Source organism: Columba livia, chromosome 1 (assembly GCF_036013475.1).
Source record: "Columba livia isolate bColLiv1 breed racing homer chromosome 1, bColLiv1.pat.W.v2, whole genome shotgun sequence".
In the NCBI taxonomy this organism is placed as follows: domain Eukaryota; kingdom Metazoa; phylum Chordata; class Aves; order Columbiformes; family Columbidae; genus Columba; species Columba livia.
The window spans coordinates 82,580,165-82,590,519 of NC_088602.1; the positions used below are offsets into that span (position 1 = coordinate 82,580,165).

General features: G+C 35.5%; 1 long non-coding RNA gene across 2 annotated transcripts in view; it reads right to left on the reverse strand.

Annotated features, from left to right (window-relative positions):
• Positions 1-9,982, reverse strand: part of LOC110365475 (uncharacterized) — a 31,623-nt gene extending 21,641 nt beyond the window's left edge. For both annotated transcript variants that reach the window (XR_010473010.1, XR_010473012.1), the window contains exon 1: positions 1,123-9,982. This is a non-coding gene — a long non-coding RNA (uncharacterized LOC110365475). The remainder of the gene's footprint in view (positions 1-1,122) is intronic.
• Between the last annotated feature and the right edge of the window lie 373 nt (positions 9,983-10,355).

The following is a 10,355-nucleotide window of genomic DNA, read 5'->3' on the forward strand; positions in this document are numbered from 1 at the left end:
CTGAGTTAAACATTTTAGTAGTGTTTCAGGATAAGTTTGAAAGTTCAAAAAGGTTGCAACGTTTTTCTTCTACTTCCTTCTCTGGTACCCAGTTAAAAAATGGTCTGAAATTTCCAATTCATTTTTCATATACCATTGCTGAATGAAAATATGGGTTCGTTTAAACAAAAAATAAGGTAGAATTTCATGTGCATAGATTGGAAAGAGACTAAAGAATGGGTCAGAAGTATTGCAATATAAAGGATGTCTTCTAAGAACTGTCTTCCAAGGTTTTGTTGTTGTTTTTTGTTTGTTTGTTTTTGTTTGTTTGTTTGTTTGTTTGTTTCATGCTAATGAATGTTTTTTTAAAGAAGGACTGATAAAGAAACATCCTTTCCCCCAACGGCTACTTTTGACATTAATACTAAATCTTGCAGGCAAAGAAGATTTACGTAGAGTCTCTTTGAGTGTAGGAATACTGATTAGCTGATTGAGGGCAGGACAATACTATTTTATTTCAAGATTAAAAAAAGAGAAATGTAAAAATAAATGCACAGTTAATACAAGCACAAGAAAGAACCAGCCAAGTAGAACAGTCACTGTTATAGAACACTGAGATAGCACTAATCATAATAAAGAAAGTAAAAAAGTAGGAAAGAAATATGAAAAGGAATTTTCCTGTTTTCTAAAAAAAGCAATACATTGCAAGCGCTTAAGAAGGAGATGTTATTTAAAAGCAAACTAGAGTTCTATATAAAATTTTCCACTCAGCTTTTTAACATTCTTTTTCCAACTTAAAGACATTATCCACTTTAAGGATTGTATTAGGCAAGAATAATGAATTATATAATAGCATAAAAAAGCTCATACCAAAAGAAGAAATAGATTGAGACCATCAAATTCACATCTGTGATGAACCGCATAAATTCATAAAAGTCATGCTTGTTAGTGTGACACCTAATATTGGACACAATTAGTCAGCTTGCGTGTTTCCTGTTTGAATGACCATGAACATTTTTAATCCAGCACGGTAAAAAGGGTGATTTAAGTAAATATCTTTCCAGGTCCTGATATGCATTCACTGTAAATACAGTGGTAGATAAATATGATACATGCAAAAAATATGAGTAAAAAGCTACTTACCTAATCTAAAGAAGTGTTCTATCAAATATTGGAGATCAGGTTCCTACACACGTACTTGAACAGGAGGCAGTGAAGGAACAAGACATGAGTTGGATTTTACCTTAGAATCATTGCAGCAGCAAGGGAGCCTCTAGTAAGGAGCCAGAGCAAGCAGCTTTTCTTCAGTCTTCCTCAGCAAAAGGTGCATAGCCACACACCTGCATCTGAGCTTTCTTTGATTTGCAGCAGACTATATGGGACCCTGTTATTTAAATGTTCCTGAATTTTCCACATTTTCCACATTTTGTGCCTATATTGAGAATTAAAACATGATTTCTGATATGCAAGACCTCAGTTTGGGGATTTAAAATTTCAGCTGACTCCTACTTCAGGTTTCTGCTGGCAGCGTACTGCTGTTCATTTTTAACTGGATCAAACATTTACCTGAATTTAACATGTTTCTGATATCTAGAGATGTGTTGATATTGCCTTTTTACTGTGAGCACCCAGATACGGGAATAGATGTAATATTTTAAGGATTCTATTTCAATGTACTTAAATTGTGCTGTTGAGCTTCCCTTACGAGAAGAGCCATATGTGTTCACAAAAAAGAATTTGTCTAGTATATTCTTCAGGTGCATTTACAATATGGTAATGGAATATAGTAATAATGTTGCAATGTTACTAATGTTTGAATGAGGAAAAATTTCTTTACCTTGAAGGTGCCAGAGCACTGAACAGGCTGCCCAGAGAAGTTGGGGAGTCTCCTTCTCTGGAAACATTCAAACCCCACCTGGACACATTCCTGTGCAATCTGCTGTAGGTGAACCTGCTTTAGCAGGTGGGTTGGACTAGATGATCACTAGAGGCCCCTTCCAACCCCAACCATTCTGTGATTCTGTGAACTTCGAAAACAGACAGGTTAGGCAATAACCCCAGGAAAACAGTGAAAGGCTTTAAGGCATCTTGAAATAACTCTGTATATCCATGTGTTGTTTTTTTTTTTTTTCAGAAGATCTTTATAATCTTATGATCTTGATTGCAGAATACAGTGTCTTCATTTCTCCAAGAATATATTCTGATTCCCAAGTCAGTCACCTCTGAATTTACTTTAATTGACATATTTCCCTTCCTCCGTGCTGTATTATCACTGTTTGATGTCATAACAGATTTTATAACTATCTATCTGTACAAGAAAAATATGGAAATTCAATTTTTTATATTACTGAGGCCTGAAACCTCTGCAACTATACAACAGCAATCATTTTTTATTTTATGCAATTATTTTTTTCCTCTTCTTTGCCATTTTAGTAGACCTAGGTATTTCCATTCCAAAATATATATTTGGTACATAGATATAAAATTGTTTTCCAACACAAAAAGAGTTCTAAACTATTGAGTGATATTTAATATCCTGACTAGGATATAATGAAGCAGAATTTTAAAACTAACTGGCATACCCACATATGTATGTAGTGACGGGATGAGAAGTAATGGTTTTAAACTGAAAGAGGGCAGATTTAGATTAGATGTTAGGAAGAAATCCTTTACTGTGAGGGTGGTGAGACACTGTAATAGGCTTTCCTGAGAAGCTGTGGATGTCCCCAGGCCAGGCTGGATGGTTCTTTGTGCAACCTGATCTAGTGGAAAGTGGCCCTGCCCATGGCAGTGGTGTTGGACTAGATGATCTTTAAGGTCCCTTCCAACCCAAACTATTCTATGATCTGTATCTAACACCACAGAATTTACAATGTATAATGGAGAAATTCTACACCCCATCACGTCAGCCTAACTCAGTCCATGAAGCCTCATTTCCTGAGGAAAGGCTGACAGACCTTGGCCTCTCACCTCCATAGCATAAGGCCTAATGTGGCCACTTGCTGTGACCAAGATGAAATCTTGGTGTCACTACATACAACTTATGAGCATCACAGAGAACATTTTTTTCCTGTGACAGTGCTTAGAATAAGGTATTACTTGATGTATTTCACTAAGGTGTTGAGCTATTAACAACATTTCTGTTTCTCAGAGCTCCTAAACATGTGTTAGCCTTCATAACACTACAAAAATAGCTTAATTATGCTAATAAATAAAGATCACTTAAGCACATACTTCAATATGTTGATTAATTAAGAAACATCAAGCACTAAGATCGTATTTTTTTGAATAAAATAACTAGGATTTGGCCTGAGATCTGTTTGTTGTTCTATGAATAAATATTTTTGAAGATACTGTACAGTATTTGGGTAAAATAAACCTTATTTAGTTAATTAGGAAAAAAAATAATCTGTCATTACTATGATAATTACTTGCATTGTCATCATATCTCTAAACAAGCACAAACACTGTTCTGTGTCAGGTGTGCAGACAACTTAGAGTCATTAACTATTTATTGTAAAGATGAAACAAATATAGCTATTTTATGGCCAGCAATATCAACTTGACACAAGATTCTTCTCATCTAACACCTCTGCATCAGCATATTTTTGTACACATCTTCTTTAAAAAAAAAAAAAAAAAGAAAAAAAAATAATTTGATCTTGTATATGTTGTTACCATGTATATCAACTTAGACCAAAAAAAAAACCACCCAAAACTGTAACAAACAAAAAAACAACACTCAAGCAACTTCTTATTTCAAGAACAAAACATGTTAAAGAGGCTCTACAACTGGCAAAAGGCAATTTTTAGATACTGGTGTATCATTTTTCTACAACATTATCATCATTTCTACCTTTCATATGGTTCTACTAATCCCTTCCATTTATTTACCCAAGCTGCTACTTCTGACAGATCTAATGAATGGTATATTCTGTAGCATGTTGACTGGTCACTAAAAATAAATAGCTTATCTCTCTGCTACATCTCTTTTCTACTCTTACATTTTCTCTGTCAAAGACATCACTAAACCTGAATTTTCAGAATCACTATTTAGAATGGTTGTGGACTTAAATGTGACCCTTCATTATTGTTTGATGTAATAAAGTTTTCATACCACAGACCACCTCAGTAAGGATAACTGTTCATCCATTTCTTTTAGGAAAAGTAATAATTTTATTTCTTAAATTAGTTCTTTATCAGAAGGCCTTTAGTTCTTGGTTACATATGCTATGAAATAGATCTTACTAGACTTAAAGTTCATCTACAAAAGTATTTTATGTGTTTCCAGAAATGTCTTTTACGTGTTTCACATTTAAATTCTGCCAGGTAAAAGCTCAATAGCTTTTTCCGATAGGAGCAATGGAGTCTAGGTGACACAGTGAATTAACTTAAAGACGTTCAGAACCATATGCTCCTACAGTCTGCATGCATAAAGGAGTAGTAAATCATTGCATTGTCAATCCCTCCACCTCAAAAAAAAAAGTAAAAAATGTATGAGCTGCTGAATCTTCCTCCAAATTCAATGTTTGTACTAAAAAACCTTACTCAGCATCATGCTGGGCCAGGAAAAAAAATGGCCAAATTAATCAAGTGTTTTTGTGTACCAAGCCACAAACTCCTTAAATAAGTGACTTTCCGGGCATCAGTACTCTTTCCTTGCTGGCTTCTGCTTACTCAACCCAAAACCCCAGCCTGTTCCCAGGCAAAAAACTTGGCTTTCTCAGACTGACCTGCTCCCAGCCACCCACCAGCTGTTGGCAACATGTCCCCAGCCAAGGGTCAGTGGTGTTCTTGGTTCCACAAGTACAGTGAGCATACCCAGCACCAGCCAAACATGTCTAGGGAAAGTACTGTCACTCAGAGCTCTTTTCTGACTTTTATTTCCACAAATCCATTGGAGTCAGCTTATTGTAAGATGCCCAACATGAACCTACGTGGCTGGGGAGCTATGTTGTTTTAAGCTCTGCCCACAGCCGGTGGAGACACTCCAGTATCTAAGCGGGACTTGTGGAGGGCACCTGCTCTCCTCTGATTAGGGAAGTTGGAGTTAGGTGCTTAGTGCAAATGCCTCATTTAACTGACTATAATGGATTGGAATAAACGGAGGCTTAGTTCTGACAACATGTTTCTTCCTCAGTCTCATCCCTGAAACCACAAAGGTAAAAATACACATCCCAAACTCATTAATTCTGAATTCAGGATTTCTGGTCATTCACGAAGTAAGGAATGAGGCTTATGGTAAAACTATATCATCTACATTAACAGAGAACTGCCAAGGCACATGCCATTTTAATAGATATTTATATTTTTAGCTAGCTTTTGTTGTATTAAAAATTGAAGCATTATACCAACACCCGGATTTCACCCTATTCTTCTCAGCTGTTTACTGTTCAAAACCATGTTTTGTAGCCTTAATAAGATGGCTTAATTCATCTTCTATCCACCAGTCAGTATTCTCAGTAGTCTTCCTCTTCTTCAGTATTCCTGGAACCTGAGATGTGTATTCCCACTCAGGATCCCACATTTTCAACTCCAAGACCTTCTGGATTATACAGATGAGATAAAACTAAAACCTTTCTGAATTCTTAAGATTATGACTACAGCTGATGCAGGATCTTGTGCTGGGTCTTATAGAAATATTGTAATTCACAGTAGCAAATTTTTCCTTACAAATACGAATACTTCATATACAAACACTTCTAAATGTCTACAATTGAAGAAAGGTATATTGTGTTTGATTCCATTATAGAGAGACTTTTATCTTTATTAAAATTCTGCTTGCAGAATTGTGATAGTCTGTTTTATTTTTCCTTCTCTTTCCTATAGAAGATTAGAGAAGGATTCCATCAGGGGTTCTCCCAATCTCTCAACTTTGTGGTATTTTATAAGCAGCATTATTAGTCCTAGGAAGCTTTCCTTATCTGCACTTATATTCTGTGAATTTTTCATAATTAGGTATGTATAATTAAGATTTTTTAATTCCCCTTGTCCCAGTAAAAATGACAGATAAATGCCTTGAGACTTTGTAATGCCTTAATTGTTCCCCAAGTGTTAGATTACAGAGTTAGGTCCTGATTCATGCACATTTTATGCACCATTTCCTCAGCTCTTTTTTTTTTTTTTTTTTTAATTTAACATTTTGCTCAGAAACTTAAAATTGCTGAGAAAAGTACTGATACTTCTTATTTACATAAAATCCCTTGAGAATAGTTGCCATGTCTTCCCTCTGCACCTCATTATACACTACATGCACTCCAAAGAAGACAAAGAATAAGCTAATAACAAAGCATGCAATAGTCCAACTAGCCAAATATATTATTTCAAACTTTCAGCTAAATCATGCCATCGGTTTCAGCAGTATATACCTGATGCATCTCAGAAGAGTCACTCTGAATTCCCATCAGTGTAAATAAAAACAGAGTTTGAATACTAAGAGACAGCCATCAAAACAATGATCAAGAAAATGTGAGCATAGACAGCAGTCCGTTTTTCAGTCTTCATATATATTTCATCATAAAATCTAGTTGCTATTATGCAGCGGTGAGATGCTAAATGAATATTTAAATAATTGGTTGAAGAGGCATCCACAGAGTTAGTACAAGAAGTATGCTCATCTTGGAAATGGGACCTTCTTGTCTAGACCTGAGAGACAGCAGTGGGAAGAAGAGCTTCTCTCACAGCAAGCGGTGGTAGAGCAGCTCCCAGCAGAAAGGATGGAGTTGGAAAGGACTGGTCTGCAACAATTACCTCTAACCGGAATGAACCACTTTGATGCCAGCCCTGCCACTGTATATTACTCTAGTAAATTAACTTTAGTGCCACACAATTGGGAAAAAAAGCAGTCACAACATACGTTTTGTAAAGCAGTTTTTCATTCAGCATAAAACCAGAAAAAATACTTCCTCCACCTTTTCTGATAACTTGTCTGCCACTTTAGTGTCCCAAAACCTCTAGTTTGTTAGCCTAAAGGGCACTGAGCATGGCAGGAAGCAGAATTGCTAGCTGTACTCCTCTGCCTTGGAGATCTATTTTAGTTAGACAAAGTCTCCTTTCCTACTCTGACTAGCTGGATTCTTGTCAAAGTAGAAAATAATTCTGCAGAATTCCTTGTTGTTGCCCTCCGAAACCCTTAATATTTTTTCTTTGTCAAAAGTATCAGGAAAAGATGTTTGTGACTGTTCTGCTACTCCCAAGACTGCAGTTGTTAAAGTATTCTATGTTCTCAGAACAAATTTGCAGTGAAATCAGTTCATTATATTTGGTTGTTGGAAGGCTTAGGTCACCCAAACTTTTTTTAAACACATACTAGTTCCATGCAATAAAAATCAGCAATGAGGTGGAATTTAATGAGATTTTTCTGGGTGGACCAGGTGTTAAAAGACATCCAATAGAGAAAAAAGAAAAAAAAAAAATCTTTCACTTGCTCAATATTATATGTCCAAAATAAAGATGAAATATACACAAAAAACATTGGGACTTTTTTTCAACACTAGACAAGACATAGAAATATTTTTTTTATTTCTTCTTTATGTCAGTGTTTTCAAATTCCTTTCCTTTCTCTCCCTTCATACAAAGTAAGGATAGCTCAAAAGAGATTGTAACCCAAAATGTTTGAGATACAGAAAAACTCAGTAAATCATTATGAGATTTTTCAAATGTCAATGGAAATATTTACATGCAATAAAAAACAAACCTCACTACAACTCCAGAACCACATGGTTTCTTTCTTTGCCTCCCGTTTCCCTCTCATACCCCATGAAAGGTAACTTTTTTTTCCTGTTCCTGTATTCTTGTAGAAAGTTTAAAAAAATGGCTTAATAAAGCCAAGTGATATATAGCACTACAATATGTTTCCGTTATGTACATATGGACTTTTTGCAGGGTCATGCTGCTTTGATATTTCTTCACAGTTCTTCCAGAGGCTTTAAAAAGATTGAATCCTTATGATTCACTCACCTAAGAACCTCTCCAGAAGCTTTCACTTGAACTCTCACTGAACTGAAGTTGCAGAGAAAGAACAAATAGTGTTTTGTTAAAGATCTTGAAAATTTCGGTCTACCTGGTAGTTTAGACATAATCTATAGGATTTTGTTTTGTAGGGCAATAACTGGAAAATGCATGTTCAAAATTAAATGCTTGTGCATGTTTGTTTGTGCATGATCACACAGATGCTTAAAAATAACATGTTCATTCCCTACTGCCATTGCTCTTGAAGCTTTTAATTCTTGAGCAAAAGAGGGGAAAATAATATTTCCTGAGAATACATACAAGTGTTTATAACTATGAGTTTAACAGTTACCAGGAAATCTGTAATAATTAACCTACATCTTAAAAGTAAGTAATTATATGCCTCTCTCAGGCAACCTTCCAACCGCACACATCCATAGACAGCTCTTGCTGAGTTTAAGCTACTCATATCAAAACAATAAAGCACAGAAGTCACTAACATGTCTTATGCAGAGAAACACACAATAAAAAATGTGACAGATTTCCTGTGTTCTGTCATAAAGAAAAATCTGAGCAAACTGCAAGAGGAAAGAAGACCGAGCTTGCCCTCAATTCTGGCAGGCACACAGGCTGAAGGATTACCAAATATTTTAAGATGTTCTTATTTGTAGTACTGTTATGTATAGAATGACTTCTGAACCACATAGCTTTACAGAATATGCTAAGGCTTACACAGAAGATACATTCAAGAACAGGTATATTTGCTTCAGTATATAGTGTACTTACAGTCATTCCCATGGCCACCCACGAACTATTGTGCTGTGGTAGACCGTGGTGACCCTAAAATACTTGCTTAAAGGCATTGTGATTCTCCTAAAGTACTGAAGTCACTTCGACAAGTCAAGACCTATGCTTTCTATTTTTTTCCACTTTCACCTTTGACTCTCTAGTACAATGTTTTCTCAATGAGGAAAAACAGGAAAAAAAAAATCAAACATTTTTTACCCTGATGCACCTCTTCTTACTGACAGACCTGCTAAAGCTGATGACTTAGTTGACTGTGTAAAAAAGTCAATGTTATGTGCCACTGATTTCATTTTAGGAAGGTCAAACTATTGCCATATTTTCTAATGAATGTGTGTACCAGTCCCTGGAATAAAAATAGTTTCTTCTTGGAAAGTAATAGTTTTCATGTTTGCCTTTTTTTTCTTTTTTTTTTTCCTGGAAGGCCCATTATTTGTGTTCTACACGAAATCTTTAACTAAAAGAGATTATTTTGAGGAGATTATTTCAGAAGTTTAGAATTTAGTCAGAACTACATAAAGCTGGAATGGATTTTTTGCTAAATGTTAACTGCTCATCTGATGATTCAGAAAATGGCTTTTTACAGTAATATTTTCAACAATGTTAAAGACACCCCAAACATCTCAAAATGCACTGCTTATAAGAATAATCAGGAATACAGATGATTCAGAAGTTAAAATAATCAGTATTGTAGTAGTCTCTAAATGACCTCAAAGTAGAAGTGCTGATAAAAATAAAGCATTATGGAATTCTAACGGTCACATTATGTGGTTCATTGATTTTATATTGTTTATATACTTTGTTTTGGGAGGTGGACCTAAATTTCAGATTCACACTATCTTGATAAAGAATCAAACCTCTAGGTTTGATAAGAAAACACCAGTTTATTGAAATTAACTGTTCAGAAAAACAACAAAATAAACCCTGGCAAGTCTCTCAATTCAAAACCATTTGCAAGAAGTTTTGTAAATGCCAAGTTTATTCTATACACATAATCATTTTTTGATTTTTGTAAGACCTTAAGACTTTAACTACACCATAGCTGAAATGTTTTGCTTTACAAATATTTACTAATAGTTGACTGAAAGAAAAATGTTGAACTTCCACAAAAATAGTTTAAAACATTTCCATTGGTTCATACTCCATTGTCCCCTTTACATTAGAGTACTTTATCGCAGTTCCCGTCATGCTACTCATTGAGACCACACTTCACTTATTACAGTAAGTGTCTGACTCATTATCTCATGCTAACAGCACATTACACTCACTGTTCCTAAACTGGCACTGGCGATTCACTTTCGGTTAAGAATTGAGGGAGTCTGAAATTGGCTGATACGTGTTCACAAACACTGAAATTACATCTGTCCTCAGTCTGAGTCCCTCAGTAAACTCTGGAGTCTGCTCAGCTTAAATGAGGTGAAAACTGCTAAATTATTCTTAAGAATGATGTGCAGCTGCTCAGTTTGCAAATGGGCTCCTTTCCCTCCAGGGCCTGCAAAGCCCAGCTGCACTAGCCTAGACACAGCTAGCTACTCCTCTGCTCTCATGACGGAAAAACAGTGTTCACCAAGGAGGAGGAATGGGAGTAGTGTTAATTACTTTATGGTGGAAAGGTGTCTCCT